The following is a 20,127-nucleotide window of genomic DNA, read 5'->3' as shown; positions in this document are numbered from 1 at the left end:
TTGCTGAGTCACAAGGTAACTCCATTTTTAAGATTTTGAGGAATGTCCAAAATATTTTCCAAAGCAGCTGCCCCACTTTGACTTCTCACTAAGAGTTTGAATTCCAACTTCTCCAATCCTTGCCAACACTTATTGTGCTGTCTTTTGGATTCTAGCCATCCTAGTGGATATGATGTGATACCATGTTGTGGTTTCGATTTACTTTTCCCTGAGAACTATTTATGTTAGCATCACTTCATGTGATTATTTTTATCTGTTTTGAAGAAATGCCTATTCAAACCATTTGCCCATTTTAAAAATTGGGTTGTCTTTTTTTAAATATAAAGTAATCTTTCCATATTCAGCACATGTTCCTTATAAGATATGATTTGCAAACATTATCTCTAATTCTGAGTTGTCTTTTTACTTTCTTGACAGTATCTTTTGAAACACAAGTCTTTAATTTTGATCAATTGCTATTTATCTTTTGTGTTCATATCATAGTAATCATTGCCTAATCCTACATCACAAAGATTTACTCCTGTGTTTTATTTTAAGAATTTTGTAGTTTTAGATTTTACATATAAATTTTTGGTCCATTTTGAGTAGTTTTATTGTTACCAAAACTTGTACTTTTTTAGCTGAATTTTGATGCTTATGCTTTTTGTTACTGTCAACACTGTGGTTTTTTTTTTTTTTAATATTTAAGCCACTTTTTGGTTCTGGTCCCAATAAAATAATCATCTTTCTTATTCTTAGAATTCCTGTTCCCTCATCAATTTTTCTTCATATGGTTTGTATAAAATTAGGACCTCAGAAAGTCAACATTTCCTGTGAATTCAAGAGACTGGGCAGAGCCCAACCCAACAGGATTAGGCAATGAAAACCAGCTGGAGAACAGATATGTTATGATGTCCTTGGCCAAGCTACTGTTATGTGTATGTGTAACATATATGATGTTTAGTGAGAGCCCAGCTTCATTCTTTAGTGTGTGAATATCCTTTGCCCTGACACCATTTCTTGAACAATACTCTTCTTTCTCCCTAGTGAATCACCTTGGCACCTTTGCTGCCTACCTTTATTGATCTCTAATTTTTCACATCCATATGTTTCCTAAAGCATGAAGGCTGTGAATTCCTTGGGTTTGCTGACCTAGTGTTAAGACGTATGTATGTCCCACCCTCAGTACCTGGCAGGGTGCTGAATCTGCAGTGGGTACTTAGTAAATACTTGAATTGAAGATATCCAAGGGCTAAAGGAAATAAGTCAAAGGTTATTGCAGAGTTAATGTTTATAAACTTCCTCCTGCAATGAAATATCTCATCTCATAGTTTTGGAAATGCTGAAATAATTAATATTTGGAAAATGATTTGAATTTGAATTAATATTCTATTAAAAGTAATTTCTAAATCACTATATTTACATATATTACCATGCTATTTTCAATATATGGAGTCAACTTTCATATGCATTCTTATTTTGGTATAGTATATGCAATTAATTACATTTTTTCCTATTCTGTCCTTTGTTGTAAATCCACTAGCCAAATATTCAATGGAAAGTTTTACTAATGATTCAATATTTTAAGCCAAATAAACCACCTGTACACATCAGTGCAAATAAAAAGGAACTAGTTATAAACATCGTGCCCCTTTACTCCTTGTAGCTCTCTTTTAGATACTACATTCACGTTGCCAAATTTAGAGAATTTGAGAACTAGAAAAAGAAAAAACAGGCTTCCGCCTGACCTACAAACATAAAACCTTTTTTAAAAAAGTTCTGGTTTTCTGCCATTAAATGAATATTAAGTTAATCTAATCTGAGACTTATTTTTTAGTTAACGTTTGCAAATAAGTCTTTAAAAATGCAAATTATATAATTGACTCTTGGGTTTTTCCTGTCCTTTTCTTTCATCTTATTAATCCTGCATGAAACCTCATATATGTCTTTCAGAACATTGAATTTAACTGGATATGTTCCTAAGTAAAGAAAACAAGGCTCCACATAAGGATGTAACACAATTGTTCTGGAAAAAATTTGGAAAGAAGTTTGAGATATTAAGTCTTCTGTTTTGTTCTTGTTCCTGGATGATTATCAAATCTGGAAACTTTGGCTCTCATTTTTCTGTATTTTTAAAAGTTGAAAGTATGCAAAGATGGAGTCTGAAAATTCTGTAGGTTAAAAAAAAACACACACACACACACACACACACTAGTAGCTAGTAGAGGTAATACAGGGAGTTCAGGGTATTTGTACCTGAAGGCTCAAAATTCCACTGGTCTACTGACTTAGTTCCTTTTTTGCAACTTATTTTTTGCATCTAAAACTCTTTTCAATGTGCAGAGGGCAAATGAGGAGGGCATAATGAGACACTTTGCCTATCTCAGGAAATACAAATAAAATTAAGATCAACGCTATCCACATTTGTTAAGACATTGTTTTAAGAACGTGGGTGTGAATGTATCTCACACTTCTTTGGCTAGTAATGTAATTACCTTTACAGCCAGTTGAACTGTATCAAGTAACATTGCTATCAGTGCCTAGCAAGTAGCTGATGAAGATCTTGTCCAGGGGAACTCATCCTTCTAGATAGCAGACATTACAGCGGGATTTAGGGAAGATTAAACTCTTGTTCCCTGCCAAAAGCAATAATGGAAATGAAGGGAATCTGCTTATATAAACAGCTGTTGTTTCTTGTTAAGCAGAGAATTTTGCTATTTACCAAGGCCCAAAAGGCTAATCTTTTAAGAGGAGAGTTTTTACCATTTCCCTTCCTTATTTTTTAGGAAGGTTCTTGAACTATCAGTCAAGAGGAACTATGTAGGATGCACCCAGCAGTGACCATGCACTCCAGCCTCTGCCTAAGCTATGGAAGAGTCAACAGAGCCAGGCCAATACTCCTGGTTTCTGTCTCTAAGTATCCAATCAAGAGGAGGATTCTTTCTCATCTTCCTCTTGCCTTTCTGCCTGAGTCTCCAAGCCTTAGAAGAATAATAAATATACTCCAATCTGGGAAAAGCAAACCTCTCAGTTTTTATCCAAATATCTAAAAGAGGAAAATTTTAGAAAGTAAAAGTACATTTTTTTTTTTTGAAGTAGGAGACTCTCTCCTTAAATAGTCACCAGCAGAAACTAGTTGTCTTAAGAGCTGGACATTTGAAGTCACGAAAGATTTGACTTCAGAGGTTATGATGACTATAGGACACAGATTCTGAATGTCACAAGGGAGGAAAAATGCTGAATCAAATGTAAACAGAGATTATTGAATGAGAAGACAGATTAGTATGCCATATGTTGCAAATTCCAGTCACGTCGATATACTGTATTTATTTCATTGTCAGAGACATTTTGTGTGCTAGACAGAAATAGAGGCTCAGAGGTTTATGACTTATTTGAGAGCTCCCCAGTGTACTTAAACTGAAGATCGTAATGAATGATGCATTTTAGCTCTTTTCTCTAAAAAATTTCAAAGTGTTTTTTTTTTTTTTTCAAAATAAAGCAAAAGACCGACAGTGGCAACAATGTAATAAGGCAATATTTAAATATCTGTGCCAATATGAAATGCCTGTGTGATTTCTTTTTGACACAAATCTACAGTTCACTAAAGCACACATGTAGGGTTGGTCAGGGAACAGCTGTTCACAGGAATCCTGAGGCCAGCACATCGACTGGCCTCTTAATCTGATCCTAGCCATTTGGTCATGAATTCTACCAAGCTTTTCAGCATAGGAAGAGCTCATAAGGGTGAGGGATGACTCCCCTCACCCCCCAAAAAAAGGTACTAAAAATGTAGCAATAATAATTCTATAGCAATATAAATATACAGTAATATAATACTCTAAATGAATAATGGGCATATATGGGGTACTGTGCTAAATACTTGATGTGGCCCAAATCATTAAATGCTCCATGAACCTGAGAAGTATTTACTGACTATTGATGAACGAGAAAGTAGAGATTTATGAAACAGAAGAGAGTTGCCCAAGGGCACGTGCCTAGCAAGTGAGACAGCAAGGGTGTGAACCAGGCCTCAGAGTGCAGAGGCAAACCTGATGCCCTGTGCTATGTTTTCTCCAGAAGAGAACCCACTTGAGATTCACCATCACTAAGAATGGGGAATTTCTGGCTGTGTCATTTCTATCGGTGGAATGAATGAAATTGACCAAAAAAAAAAAAAAAAAAAGTCACTCAATCATAATGGTTCTACTGTTTTTAAACTATTATTCCCCCTGCCTCAAATTATTTTTTTTTATCCTTGAGTTTAGCTTTGACAAATTTCCAGTCGGTAGTCACTCCCCAGGTAGGATGTCAGACCATCATAAAACAGACCCTTGGTGTCTGCAGTCATAAAAGGGAGCAGAGTTGCAGAAATAAGCAGATGATGCTGGGAAATATTTTCTAAGAAGATGGTTTCTCATTTGCCTTCAAACTTAATCACAGTGTAATTTCCAGAGCTGGAACTGAACTCAGGTGCTCTGGTGTGGGACACAGGTGTCCCAGCTGCTAGCTCAAATCTCTGTCCCTAAATGTGATCATTAAAAGTAGTCCAAACACCTGTCCTTCTTTGTATATAATCATCCGGCTTTGGGGGTCAACGTGGTGCAGTGGGTTCAGCTTTGGCTTGCAGTGCTAGCATCCTTTGTCAGATCGCCAGTTCGAGTCCTGGCTCATCCAGTTCCCTGCTAATGGGCCTGGTAAGGCAACAGAAGATGGCCCAAGTTGTCTGATCCCTGCCACACATTTGGGTAACCAGGATGGTGTTCCTGCCTCCTAACTTCAGCCAGGTTCAGACCTGGCTTTTACAGCCATTTGGGGAGTGAACCCAATGGATGTAAGATCTCTCTCCTTCTGTCTCTGTCATTCTGTCTTTCAAATAAATAACTCTTTTCAAAGACCAAAAACGCATCAACCACTAACTCGCTGTGTTACTAAACCTGTCTTGAAAAATTATCTGGTTGTTTCACTTTGATAGCAGATTTAAGGAAGCATGAAACATGCCAATATTGAAAACCACACAAACAAGATTTTCTCTCTAAACAAGATACTAAAATACTACATGATGAAAAGAATGTCTAGTCGCTATGCAAATGCCATCTGAAATTTAGTTTCATCCAGACAACATGAGCGAGAATAAATTTTAAGGAAATTCCTTAGGAGGAAATTCTGATTTCAGAATTTTGTTCTAATTGCATAGTACACTTGGCCGTGAATGTGGAAAGTGAAGTAGCTATAATTTTCTGCCTTCTGTTGTACTAGTTACCTACCAAAAGCATCAGAGAAGCCAGATGCCAATGGCAGAACAGGCCTTGTTTTATTTCCCGGGGTGCTGTACAACACCTGTTCCATGGGGTGGGTGATGTGGCACAGCGGGTTAAGCTGCTGCTTGTGCACCACAGCTCACATCCTGTATGAAGTGCCAGTTTGAGTCCTGGCTGCTCCACTTCACACTAATGCATTCTGGGGGCAGCTGATGGTGGATCTAGTGCTTGGGTTCCCAGCTTCAGCCTGGCCCTGCTCTGTGGGCACTTGGTGAGTGAAACAACAGATGGAAGAGCTCGCTCTCTCTCTTGCTCTCTCGCTCGTGCGCTCTCTCTCTCTCTCTGTTGCTCTGCCTCTTTCAAGTGAATACAATTAAACATTTTTTTAAAAATTGGGGTGGGTGTTGGAGCATAATGGGTTAAGCTACCACCTACAATGTCAGCATCCCATATGGCTGCCGCCCGAGTCCTGGCTGTTCTGCTTTGATCCAGCTCCTTGCTAAGGCACCTGGGAAAGCAGTGGAAGATGGCCCATGTCCTTGGGCCCCTGCACTCATGTGGGAGACCCAGATGAAACTCTTAGCTCAGCTCTAGCTAGAGTGGCCCTTTGGGGACTGAATCAATGAATGAAAAAATTCTCTCTCTCTCTCTCTCTCTCTCTCTCTCTCTCTCTCTGTAACTCTGCCTTTCAAATAAATAAAATAAATCTTAAAAACAAAAATATTTTAAAGTACACACTCCAAACATCAACAGAGGATAAGAATATGGCTGCTCTACGTAAATGGTAGCAGAGTGAAAAACTGCAAAGCTCTTCATCCTGTGACAGCAGAGTTAATTGTGGAATAGCAGAATCAATTTCTGAAAAGCCAACTCTTCAATAAGAAAAACATCAGCTACAATGCTTGGCCTCATAGAAAATGATAACAAAGGCTTATGTAACATTGCATTTTCAAAAAAATTGCAAATGATTTTTTATACTATGCAAAATTTTTAAAAATAGATTTTTCATAAACAGATTTCATATTTCATAAATACAATTTAAATAATATAATGAGACTTCCCATTCTCCCTCTTCCATTCTTTTTTTCTTTTAATTTTTATGATAGCATACTTTCTTTTTTTTTTTTTTTGACAGGCAGAGTGGACAGTGAGAGAGAGAGACAGAGAGAAAGGTCTTCCTTTGCCCTTGGTTCACCCTCCAATGGCCGCCGTGGTAGCGCGCTGCGGCCGGCGCAGCGCGCTGATCTGATGGCAGGAGCCAGGTGCTTATCCTGGTCTCCCATGGGGTGCAGGGCCCAAGCACTTGGGCCATCCTCCACTGCACTCCCTGGCCACAGCAGAGAGCTGGCCTGGAAGAGGGGCAGTTGGGACAGGATTGGTGCCCCGACCGGGACTAGAACCTGGTGTGCCGGCGCCGCAAGGCGGAGGATTAGCCTGTTGAGCCACGGCGCCAGCCGTGATAGCATACTTTCAAGTTACTTTCTAATCACAAGCTTGATCCTCCACTAAAGACAGAATTGAACAGATAGAAAATAGACCACTGTTGCTCAGGAGGGTAGATGAGGGTTATAAATAATAATCAAATCTCAAGATTATGTATATTAGGGGAACGGCAATATACTGGCCAACTGAATATATCTTAGACATGTTTATAACATATTAATTCATTATAAGAATACTTATTTCTTCATTTTCCTTCCATATTTTGGTACCACAATGGAAAGCATTTGTAACATTCTAAAACTCAGGTTTTTCCAGAGATGCATGGAAGGTATCTTGAGACTTCTCTTTGCACACTCTTAGAATCATATCAGTATTTTTGGCAACCATACATAAGGGACATTTGTCCCGCTGCCCTGTTTTCAGCCGTAACCTCTCTCACAAGAGAAGGAATTAGAGATAAATTTCACAATTTTTCCAGGAGTTTTGAGATGGTGATCTCCATGCAACTGACAGGTGTTCATTATACAGATTGAAATAGAAATAGAACAGATAGAAAACCGACACGCAGGGACAGATTCACAGCAAACAGTTTGATGCTGAGATACTGAAAGGTGCTTTCGATTTTTCTGAGATTATATACAGTTGTAGCAGCTTTGACCACAGAAACACATGTGTGATGAGATTATGCCTTTGTTCTTTTCTTCTTGCTCTAAGTGTTTTAAGATCTGATTTCATGAAGATCCATGCAAGTTTAAGAAAAATAAGAGGGGCCAGCACTGTGGTATAATGGGTAAAGCTGCTGCCTGCAGTACCGGCATCCCACATGGGTGCCGGTTCGAGTCCTGGATGCTCCACTTCTGATCCAGCTCTCTGCTATGGTCTGGGAAAGCAGTAGAAGATTGCCCAAGTCCTTGGGCCTCTGCACCCATGTGGGAGACCTCGAAGAAGCTCCTGGCTCCTGGCTTCGATTGGCACAGCTCCGTCCATTGCAGCCATTTGGGGAGTGAACCAGTGGGTGGAAGACCTCTCTCTCTCAAACTCTTTCTCTCTGCCTCTCTGTAACTCTTCCTTTCAAATAAATAAATAAATAAATCTTTAAAAATAAGAAAGAAGAGTATGAGAGTCCGCAGAGGCAGCCGGGTCCTCCAGCATGGTGGTGGCCTGGTGTGTCCATGCTAACCTGGCCATTCTCTCTGACACTGTGTTTGGTGTGTCTATGCCCTGGCAGCAGTGCTTGATGTCACATTGGTTATAGATTTCTTCTTGGTCCTCAGTAATCCTCTCAGCTCAAGGCAGCATCTGTACTCACTAATTCAAGCCAGGAGCCCTTCTCTCGCTCACCTGTGCTCCACGAGTCAGTCACCAGGTCCTGCACCTGAGTGCCTCCTAAAATCTCTCCACCACCAGCCCTTGCATCTTCCTCCGTAAATCTCAACACTCCCGTTTCCTAAGCCCTCCACTCTCTTGCCGGACTACTTCAAGCACCTCCCTAACTCGTTCTCAACCTCTGGCCGTCACTCTCCAGTACCTCTCTCCACGTTGTTACCGAGGTGAACTCGACACGCTGGCCTGCGTTACATGGTACCACGTCTCTTTCCTAACCCCCCTTTGCTTCTGCATTAGTAAGAAGTCCAGGAGACCCATTCAATTTGTGTGATCTCAAACAGCCCGAAGCAGCCCTCGGTGTAATGGCTCCGGATTCCCTGCCGTGCCATGCGGAGAACAGCAATGTTCGCAGCTCCAACCCTCACCTTCGGGACTCCCAGCAGTCCGTGCAGGCATCCTCCTCTCCTCCTCAATGTCTCTCTGTGACTGCCGTTCCCTTAGCTCCGCCCCCACATTCTCTTTGCTTGTGGCGCTATTCCTGCTTGCTTGTTTCTTTGTGCAGATTCTCAGAAGCAGAGAAGCTAGAATGTCCTTGACTGTGTCTGGTTCGTTATCCCATGCGCAGCACCTAGCCCAGCCTACAAGCCGAGAGCACAGCTGCTGACTTGAGGCAGGTGCTGTTCCCATTCTCGGTCCCCATATTCTACGGAAAGGAGAAGGTAGAGCAGGAGACACGTGACACAGGAAGGAACCCCCGGAGTGGCCAGCACTCGGCAGTCCTTTCTGTACTCTCTCTCCCGTCCTGGGAACACCTGTAAAGTGGGTGGAACCCTGCATACAGCAGGAAGAAACTCAAGTTCAAGAGACATGAAGTGACAGCCCCAGGGTCACAGAGCTGGGCCTGGAACCCTGACTTATGTCTCAAAATCAACTTTCTCTTCATCATGCGCTGCTACCTTCACGTTTCTTTTCCAGTGGACAGAAGAATGTTTTTGCAATCAAGGCTGAAATTATTCTAAAATAATCATTTCTTCCTAACAATGTATAAAGCATTTTTTTTTTTTTTGGCCAGATTGTTTGAATGATGGTTGCCTTGCGATAAACAGGGAGGCTTAGAAATGATGTTGTAATAATGACATTCACAATGAGACTGAATTAGATTGCATCAGCCAGTAAGGGCCTTTGAAATGTTTTGCATTTTTAAAATGGTGTATTTGGCATACTTCATAGGGAAGTGGTAGATTCTTTACAGAGGTTCTTTTTCCTAGTTTGTTAGACATGAAGGTAATTGCACTTTTCTTCAGAGATGATCCTTCCCTTGCAGTACCATTTAAATCAGTAACTTTCCTCCCAGACACAGGACCAACATAACTTTACACACACGACAACAAGTGACATGTACAAAAAATGTTCTGATGAGTGATATTGATCATGGCTGACAGATAAGCTACAATCTTAGTGTCCATCAACAGCAGCATGTACAAACAGGATCCGTTCTTGCAATGGACTGTGAGACAGTATGGAGGAAGAAACTACTACTGTTTGCCTAACATAGCTGATTTTGAAAAATAGAGCTGCCAGGCAAATTAGAGGATTACCAGGTAAGTGGGGTATTTCTTCACTTTCTCAAAAGTTCAAATTTAACTGAGTGGCCTGCATTTTTATTTGCTCAATCTGGTAGCTCTACTTAGAATGCTCATAAAAGAAGCAGAGCACACAGGAGTAGACTCAAATAATCAGACTTACAAAATGTTCAGAATGGGGGCTGGCAATGTGGGACAGCAGATTAAGTCACCCTCGTTGATGCCAGCATCCCATATGAGCAACACTTCCAGTCCTGGCTACTCTACTTGTGATCCAGCTCCCTGCTAACACACCCGGGAAGACAGAGGAAGATTGCCCACATGCTTGGATCTCTGCCGCACACTGGGAGATGGAGATGTGAGTTCTAGGCTCCTGACTTTGGCTTGGTCTAGCTCTGGTTGTTACAGTCATTTGGGGAGCGAATCAGCAGATGGAAGAAATCCTCTCTGTAACTCAGCCTTCCAAATAAATAAATCTTCTGTAAAAAGGTTCAAAGGCAGGGGATGCAGTTAAGGTACTGCTTGGGATTATTTTTGGAGAGTGGGGACTGCAGGGACTGCTGGGAAGAGGGGCTAACAATCTCCTGCTCTTGACCTGGGCTGACAAGAGCTGGCTACTTGTATTCACTGTGTAATAAATGGAGCTGCATACAGGGACTTCTTCATATTGTTTATCCTTTGGAAAGTGTATTATACTAGTTTGTTTTTGGTGGTAATAATATTTGTGTGCCCTGCCCCCCTTCCCCAACTCCTCTGGAGGCAGAGTTAAACATAAATTAGAAAGTAGCCAGACTGGTGCTTAGAAACTGATATGATATGTTGATCCCAGGGGAAAAAAAAATAGAAGGAGATTGAAATGGTCCAGGGAAGAAAGGGCAGAGCATATTACTGAGATGGTCATGTTGGCAAGAAGTCTGTCCAGTTAGGTACCTATGGGCAAGAATAAGAGAGTATAGGAACACTACCACATCGATGGCACAGAGAATTAGGTGAGTGGTGGTCAGGATGGTTTATGGCTGAAGTCTTTGCGCTGCATAGCCCTAAATGGCTGCATCCAAATCTTGGGTATCATCAGTTTCTATATTTATTATAAAAATGTCTGGCACATTATCATCAGTTTCTATATTTATTATAAAAGTGTCTGGCACATTTTTTTGAAAGGCAACAAGTCCCAGCTGGACCAAACTGAAACCAGGAGCTCAGAACTCAATCTTGGTCTCTGATGTATGTGACAGAAACTCAAGGACTTGAGCCATCACCTGCTGCCTTCCAGGGTGTGCCTTAGCAGGAACCTGGAATGATAAGTGGAGTTGGGACTCAATCCAGGCACTCCAATATGAGATGCCAGCATCCCAGGCAGTGTTTTAACTGCTGTGTCAAATGCTCACCCCAATAGTGGTCATTTTACCAAAATTGGAACATTAATTTTATTTCCTGAGAGATGAAATATTTTTTTCTGACTCCCACATACATTCCATAAGGACTGGTTAGGAACATAGACTAAGAACAGAGGAGAATGCATTTGCACAGGTGGGAGAAGAGAAAAGCATAGTTAACTGAGTGTGCAATTGTTATCTATGAAGTTTACAGAAGATCAGTTGGAAACATATACCAGGAAGCTGAACATATAGGTATGAGTTGTAAGGATCTGTTCTGTGCTAGGAACATAAATTTGGATGTTGTCCGTGTATAGGAGTTAATTGACATTTCTAAGCAAAGATTACCCAGCAGGAATTGGAGGGGAAGAAGCAGAGAAAAGCAACAGCAAAATCCCACATGGAGACTGACAATGGTCTAGCTAGACAGGGATGGGATGAAAACTAGAAATAATGGTGAAGGGAAATTACAGTGGTCTCAGTGATTTCAGTACTGAAGGCAGGAACAAACTGAGTAAGGTGCAAGTGAGTAGGAGATGGGAAAAGGAGGTATCAATGCTTTTTTCTAAAAGTTAAGTTAGGAAAGGAAAGGGAAGCAATAGAGTGATATAGATGGAAGACTCAGAACAAATGGAGTTTTTTCTTGCTTTACTTTTTTAAGATAGGGAGAATTAAGCCTGCTTACATATTAAGGACGACCACTCTATAAAGAATTTTGGAAAAAAAGCTAGCTTGAGGCCTGGATTCAGATCTTGGAAGAAATGGAATAGCTGGGACCCAAACCCAAAACATAACTGCAAAGATTGGCTCAGATGATGAGGTGGGAAGTTTCTGAGGCTGAATCTAAGACAGATGAATTTGACAGTTTGTATGTATGAAAGGGGAAAATTGGGAGAGTTCATCCCAAGATCTCTATGAAGTCCATAGAATTGTGTGGAAGGTCACGTGCTCAGGGTGAGAAAAAGAACACAAAATGCTCGGGTAGGGAATTAGAGCTGTTACAGTTTGGGTGAGCTGTGGAGGAGAGACTGAACTAATCTGGCAAAATAACAATGGCTGATGGTCATGACTGAGCACCTGAGCTTAGGGGTCACCTCTCAGCAGTAGTACCAAACTCCACTGTGGTTTGCCGTTCTTAGCCATACTTAGCAGCTCTGAAGATGAGGGACTGTCTTGTGACAGTGAATGAATGACACAAGAACCCTAGAGAGGAGGGGCTGAGGCATTTTCAGGAACATGGTGGAAAGGATGCCCCTTGGATGCAGGTGGGAGTGGAGCCAGTGAAAGAACCTTCTGGACCTGTAGGAAGCAGGTGGTGGAGAGAAACTGGAGAGTGAGATGTGATAGGAGTAAGCACCATGGGAATTAGCAATGTAAAAGTGCAGGGATCAAAGGATGCTGGAGTCTAGCTATTGGCTCTTGTAGGCACAGGCTTTAGAGATGGAACTATTCCAACTTTTGGTAGGGTCTAACCAAAGGCTCTGAGAGTTACAGCTGATGTGGAAGGCACATTGCCTGAAGCCAACCACACAAAGTTCCAGTGTGGGAAGGATCACCCTTGGGAAAGATCAGGCCTCTGGCTGTGGATCTGGCAGAGAGGATGGTTATGAACAAGTTGTCAGAACCCTTCATAAATGCTCAGGACAACATCAGCAGAGGTCAACCAAGAATGTGACTCATGGTAGATGAGCTGACTGACAGGTATATCAAAGGGGGTGGTGCAGAAGAGTTTAAAGGAGTCAGGGCTGTGGACTTGGGAATGCATTTCTTTGAACATTTCAGAAGGGTGGTTTCCTCTCAAAGAAATCACTACTTCTGGGAAGAATCAGACTTCAGAGAAGGCAATTTTCTAGACAGAACACTCTGCAGAGAGATGGATGGCATGGAGAAGAATATATTTCCAGTGGCATATGGTCTCAAAAATATCATATAATAACTTAGTGAGATAAGCCAGTCCCAAAGGGACAAATTTTATATGTTCTCCCTGACTTGTGATAACTAACAGAGCACCTAAAAGGCAACCTGTAGAAGTGATATTCACACTTTGAGAAGTAATGACTTTAAACAGCCCTTCTCTTGACTGTTGAAGAACAAGGGTTGTTGTTGTTGTTTTTATTTCTTTTCCTTTATCATATTTTACTTATATTTTTGCTTTCACATTGAACTCTTTACTTAACATAGAGTTAAACATATGTGTAAAGAGTTAATTGAAAATAGATCTTAGTAAAAAAAAAAAAGAGTGAGAATAAGAGAGGGAAGAGGAAGAGGAGTGGGAAGGTGGGCATGGTGGGAAGAATCACCATGATCCTGAAGTTGTAATTGTGAAATACATGAAGTTTGTAACTGTAAAGCAGTATAATTCTGCATACATTCCTATGGACTTACTTCTAAGGGTGCAGTTTAAAAACTTGCCATGGAAGCCCAGGTCCCCTTAAGCTGAGTGGTAAAAATAGCAGCTTAAGTGTCATAGAGATCATATGGATAGGATTAAGTGGTAAAGTGGTCATATAGATATGATCAAGTGTTAAAGTGATCATATAAATAGAACTAAGTGTTTGGTAATAATAATAGAAAGAAGTGAATGCTCCAACATGGGAAGCAGTCCATACAGCAGACTCATAGAATGACAATTGCCTTAAGTAGCACTCTGACCTCAGGATCAGCTTTAAGGCATTCTAGTCTGGCTGAAAAGCGTAGGAGAGCATTTCAGGCATGAAAATCCAAGACATTGTGGCAAAAAAATGTCTTACATGAAGGACCTCTATGGGTCAGACCCCAGTGGGAAGAAGTGGCCCTCAAAGAAGGTTGTACTTTTCTCTGAAGGGAGGAGAGAACTTCCACTTTACTTAGGGCCTTGTCTAAATACTGAAGGAGTCTGTGGATTCAAAAGGCTTCCATAGCCTAAGCAGCTCTTGTCAAGATCCTCAGGTGATCACTGATATCATACATAAGAGTGTTAATTGTTAAATAAACAAGAGTCACTGCACACTAACTTCCCATGCAGGACCTCCTTCCTCAAAGACTTGTATTATGAGACTTAATAGTAAAACTTGCTCTCAAAGAATTACTTCCTTCTAGTGTATAAAGTGAAAGATATTCTTATGTCTCATAAATTATAGTTAGGTCTAAGTGCTCACAAAAAGTAATTAAGTTTCTAAAAGGAAAGAAAGGGGAGGGGAAGAAAAGGAACAGAGAAAGCAAAATTACCTTCGAGATGCAATAATTTTTCTTTATTCGACAGAGTTATAGACAGACAGACAGAGAGAGAGAGACAGAGAGAAAGGTCTTCCTTCCATTGGTTCACTCCTCAAATGGCCACCATGGCCAGCACTGCACCAATCCAAAGCCAGGAGCCAGGTGCTTCTTCCTGGTCTCCCATGCAGATGCAAGGGCCCAAGGACTTGGGCCATCCTCCAGTGCCCTCTCTGGCCACATCAGAGAGCTGGACTAGAAGAGGAGCAACCGGGACCAGAACCCGGTGCCCACATGGGATGCTGGCGCCACAGGCAGAGGGTTAACCAAGTGAGCCATGGTGCTGGCCCCCGAGATGCAATAATTTTGAGCAGCCCTTATCTGGACTGTTTTTTGTTGTTGCTGTTCTTTTTTTCTTTTTGTTTTTCTTTCTCATACAAAGTGTTGAACTCTTTACCTAGAATAGAGTTAATCCTCTGTATATAAAGTTAAATGAAAATAGATCTTAGTAAAAATACAAGACAGGAAACAGGAGAGAGAAGAGGAAGAGGGAAGGAGGAGGGGTGGGAGAGCCAGTCCTGTGGGAAGAATTACTATGTTCCTCATGTTGTATTTATGAAATGCGTGCAAATAAATTAAAAAAGAGAGAAAAATATCATATAATAGAGAGAAGCTGCCAATGGGAGGTAATGGAGACCAGCGTGGCAGACATAAGAGAAAACAGACTGAAGTAGCTATCTTCTTACAAGTGCCTAGGAATCAAAGTGCCTTTGATTAATGCTCACAGCTGAGATCCACTGTCACTGCAGGGGTTAGGGGATATGGTCAGCAGTGAGGCAGGATGCCACGTTCCAGAGCACCCTGATGGCTAACTGTGGTGGGAAGCCCACATGGAAAGAATCATAAGTGAAATAGTTATTCATAGTAGTTTAGGACTTCCTGAAATATCTTCTACCTTCTAACTCTATAGCCATGAAGAATCAAGACTGATATTTAGAATGGTACCCTAACAATAGATAAAATCCCCAGTGATGGAAGAAAACTTCAATAACATTGTCTCAAAAACAGCAGACGTCAATGGGATCTTGGGCACTCTACACGAGGAATTCAGTGCCAAACATAATTTACATGCTAAACTAGAAAAGTAGATAATATATGAAAATTATTTCAAAAATAAGGACCAAAATGAAATATTTGGAAATAAATAATGGCTACCCAGAGAATTGTATTAAAAACATTTTATTTAAGAACAGTTCAACTATGGGTGAACTTAGGTCAACTATGAATGCTTCTTAGATGTTTCTTAGTGCTACAATAAAGACAAATGAAAGGATAAAGCCTTAAAAACATTTCTGGGGCTATGCCAAGGAAGAGAACACCTGTTACGATGGCTGTGGTACAACTGCAAAGGACAGAATCCATTACAACACCATCCTGAAGGGTGGTATTTCCATGAGCAGGTGGAAGTCAGGGGTTAGAAGACAAAGCTCCTCGCCTTTTTATAAGATGAATAGAGGAGACAGTGGCAGAGGGGTACACTCGACTCTTCATTCTTTACTGCCACTCTCACACTCTAAGGGGAGAGCGATTTGGAAATCTTCCATCTACATGAGACAGCGCCTGGTGTAAGGTTCTCAGAATGAAACTGGAATTCTCTGGGCGCCTCCACACAGGGAATTAAGCCTTTTCCTTGAGTACACACACACACACACACACTCACACATTCATTCACATGCACTGATGGAAAATTTCTTCTTCAATCATCATTGATTAATATCAACTAAACCATATGCTACATAATTGGGGATCATGCTTTGGAAAATGGCTGTCTAAAGGCCAGGCTTACAGCTATAAATCAATACTGACATGAGTCTCGTGAGTCCCAGAAAGGAGTTCGGATGGAATTTACCAACCTGCTGTCAGTGCGTTCAAAGTCAGCATAATGATTACTTCGAATTCTAAAGAGAATCCTTTTCCACTGAAATGTATGCTCAACATCAGCTTGTCTAAGCTTTGCACCTACAATTGATGCATTAATGAGTCTTAAAATATTAGCACAAGAAGGAACTTCAAAACCTCCCTTTCTCTACTCTCCAACTTTCTGCTCTCCTCTCTGTCAACATACTAGGAAAGTGAAGGCAGGGCTGGTTGTGGGGCAGTGGGCTAAGGGGCCACTTGGGCTACCCTCACCCTAATCTGCAGTGCTTTAGGATAGAATCCCACCTCTGTTTCCAATCCAATTTCTATTGGAGACAGCAGGTGATGGTCCAAGTAGTTGTGTCCCTGTCACCCATGGGGGAGGCCCAGATGACATTTTTGGACCCTGGCTTAGGCCTGGCCCAGTTCCAGCTGTTGCAGGCATTTGGGTAGTGAACCAGTGATTGAAGCACTCTCCTTCTCTCACTATCACTCGCTCTCTCTCTCTCCCTCAAATAAGATTTTTAAAAAAGAAAAGGGGAGGGCTAAGAAAGTTACATAGCTTATGAATATCAGCTCATGCAATGAGTTAGCACTGACTTGGCATTTGAGAAAAGTTAAAAGCGAAAATAAGAATTGCTTTGGTACTAATAAAAAACAAACTATATAAATAAATACTAAAACTGGCTTCAATTGTCTTCCTTAATTGGTGGCACAAAATCTCGGTTGGAATGCTCTGACATTCGAGTGTTTTGGCTAATTTAGTATTCCGATTGACAAAGTGACCAAAAACCACTTTTGCTGTAATTCTTCATGCTGAAAAGATTCTCTGCCACAGGCTACAGCACTTTGCAGCCTTCAAAGGAAGCATTTGTTGTATCCAGACAAATCATTTCCTTGTGTCTGAAACCAGAAATCTTCTGTGTTTTCTGCCTTGCCACGTGCTTTTCATGGTATTCCTTGTCTTGTGTTTGTCTTCTCACCATAGGAACTCAACATACAGATAAGGCCCTGGGAACCCCCACGTATATGTGATTTTGCCACACAAGCCCATGCTCCATCAGGGGACACACAATCGAACAGCTGTACCTGACAAATAACTGGCAGCATATTAAAAACCAAATATCTGGGGGTGGGCATTTGGTACAGCAGTAAAGACACCACTTGAGACACTCACATCCTGTGTGCTTGGTTTACATCCTGGCTCTGCTCCCTAGTCCAACTTCCTGACAATACCCAACCTGGGAGGCAGCCAGCGATGGCTCAAGTGCAAGTGCTTTGGGCCCTACTACCCATATGGGAGACCCAGCTTGAGTTTCAGGCTCTTGGTTTTTGTTTGGCCCAGGCCTGGCTATTACAGGCATTTGACGAGGGAACCAAATGGAAGTTTTCTCTCTCTCTCTCTCTCTTTGTCTCTCTCTGCCTTTCAAATAAAATAAAAATAAATAGCTTTTTAAAAAGAAAACTAAACATTTGGTTCATGTGCTGCTATGAGATTTTTGTGCAGTCAAGTCTATACCCAGATCTTACAGCATAGACCTAAATTAATTTCTTCTTCTTTACTGCTATTAATATACAGTTTTTGGATTTGATGGACTTTTAACTATTTTTAATTATTTTTCCAAGGTATCAGTTGTAGAGAAATCCAATACAACCAATCAATGCTAAGTTTCTAATAACAATTGAAGTCTTCAATATTCACCCATCCCAGCATAATTAGTAATGTGGCAGCTAATTTGTGAAAGGTAAATTTTTAATTTTCAGAAACAAATGTCTTAAATAGAATACCAGGCACTGTGGCTGCTAAAGGGTTAATAACTAAACGAAGCAAGACTTACACCCTATAGCCAGTTCTTGAGACCCACTCTGAATCCTTGGAGTGCTCATGCTAAATGGTCGCTGGTGTTCACCAACAGTTTTATACACTTGTTTATTCTCACCTCCATCATAGGAGGGATTTTAAGTCCATTTTAAGGATACATAAATGAAATTTTAAAAGTGTAATTTATGAGGAAGAAAAGGGACGTAACGGGAGCCAAGAGTGAGACTGAAACAAAAGACAAAAGGTATGATATGATCTGATTTCCAAAGTCCATCCATCCATCCATCCATCCACCAACCCACCCATCTACCTACATAGTAAGTACCCACCGCCGATCTGGTAACCACCTGTGTGGCCATGCAGGGTCAGAGTCCTACCAGCTGTTACTCAGATATCTATTCTGCTGGATTTGTGCAATATTTTGAGTATTAGTCCCTTGTGCCGAGAGTACAACAGAGAGGAAACAAACACAGACTCTCCCGTCACTGGCTTCTGTCACAGACTGATATCTACGCCAGCAGCTATAGCAGTGTATGGCAAAAACCAAACTTATTATATGAAAGAAACAAAAATAATACAAAAATAAAACAAAAACAAGAACCCTCCCCCCAAAAAAATCTTGCATGAGTTTGCAACATAGGTGAAGATCCACCACCAAGAGCTTTATGACATTCATGAGCAAGTTTGAGTTTAACCCTCACTGAATTTTCAGCAAGACAATGAAAGAAGTCATGTAGCCTGTTAGGAAGCTCTCTGACAGGGAACATATGCTGCCCCAGCCTGGTCAAATCCCTGTCAGGACCTGGCTTAGAAATCTTCCATGTCTGAAAAAGAGCACCCAAAGCGATGTTTATTGCCATGATCTCTGGCCTAGAATGACAGGGGTCAAATCCTGACATACTGAGTAGCTGTCCTACTGCAGGCAAGAAGTATAAACTCCTCTGTGCCTCAATTTCCTTATCTGTAAAATGGGTTGGGTACCTACCTTCTCGATGGTTGTAATTAACAAGAGATGATACAAGTAACATGTTTAGAACATTCCCAGAACATGCTAACACTGAGCCCTTTACATACAACCTTCTTCACTCTGACGACAGCCCTTTAAGAGAGCTTCATCTTGCCACGTTAACAGTCTTTCATCATGCCTCTCACAGTGTCAGACACAAAACCAAGTTTTAGAGTTAATTGAAGATTTGTGGAACTTCTATTTCTTCCTGTTCTGGTTCCCTTTGGTAACAAACAACAATTTTGACTTTCAGCTTTTTTTTTTTTATTGGTCAGCATAAATGTAAAAGTTTCAGTTACTCAAGTGTGGTTTGTGCTCACTTCCTAGACTGAGCCTTATATGTCATCTCCTAAGAGATGGGGTCTCTCCCTTCAGATAGAAAACTTAACATGAGCATCACCTATGTGTCTACAGTGGTGGAAATAGCACACTCTGTGTTTTTTAGAAAGTGTTTGGGGCTTCTTCAGTGGGTGGAGGGGTGGGTATTTGGCTTAGTGGTTAAGACGCCACTTGGGATGTGCTCATCCTATATCAGAGTACTGGGGTTCATGTCCTGGCTCCATGCTCAAGCCCAGCTCCCTGCCCCATCAGAGGCAGCAGGGGATGACTCGAATTGGATCCCTGTCACCCACCTGGGAGACCTGGGCTGAGTCCTCAGCTCCTAACTTCTGCCTGGTCCAACCCTGCGGGTTCAGGCACTTGGAGAATGAACCAGCAGACAGGAGATCTGTGCTTCTCTCTTCCTTTCAAATGAATAAAATTAAAAACATTTAAAACAGAAGGAAATGTTGCTGATGCTGGTCTCTGGATGTTGGTCTTCTCTGTCCTGTAGGTCTATGCAACTCTGCAGAGGGGAAGGAAATCCACGCTTTGGTTGAGCCAAGACCTACTATACTCAAAGTGACCGGAGGTAAGTACTGCATCACACAGAAGATGAGGATCGTCTATGACACTTGACAAATGCCCATAGAAAAGGCACTAGTGACATTTCCTGGTGTTTCTGTGTTTGGGGTAGACACAGCTGCGGACAGGTATTACAAAGGATCCTTGCAAAGGCTTCATTGGCACTAGGGTGCTGCCCATCATTGTGGCTGGACATGAAGAACTTGTGAAAGTCTTTTACTAGGCACTTTAGCATTAAGAAAATAACAATTGCCATGGCCCATACTTCTCTGTGACAAGTAGCACAACGGCTAAACACTTAAGAGAAAAGGAATTGCGTTTG

At 41.3% G+C, this 20,127-nt stretch overlaps 1 long non-coding RNA gene across 4 annotated transcripts in view; it reads left to right on the top strand.

Annotated features, from left to right (window-relative positions):
• Positions 1-19,922, top strand: part of LOC133749834 (uncharacterized) — a 35,241-nt gene extending 15,319 nt beyond the window's left edge. Inside the window, exon 3 of one of the 4 annotated variants that reach the window (XR_009864621.1) lies at positions 19,735-19,922. This is a non-coding gene — a long non-coding RNA (uncharacterized LOC133749834). Of the gene's footprint in view, positions 1-738; positions 2,497-2,765; positions 3,542-7,394; positions 7,720-19,734 lie in introns of those variants that run through there. The other 3 variants (XR_009864620.1, XR_009864623.1, XR_009864622.1) reach the window with 3 other exon arrangements.
• Positions 19,923-20,127: the final 205 nt, after the last annotated feature.

The sequence above is a fragment of the Lepus europaeus genome, chromosome 20, assembly GCF_033115175.1.
Source record: "Lepus europaeus isolate LE1 chromosome 20, mLepTim1.pri, whole genome shotgun sequence".
NCBI lineage: Eukaryota > Metazoa > Chordata > Mammalia > Lagomorpha > Leporidae > Lepus > Lepus europaeus.
This window is presented reverse-complemented; position numbering and strand designations above follow the sequence as displayed.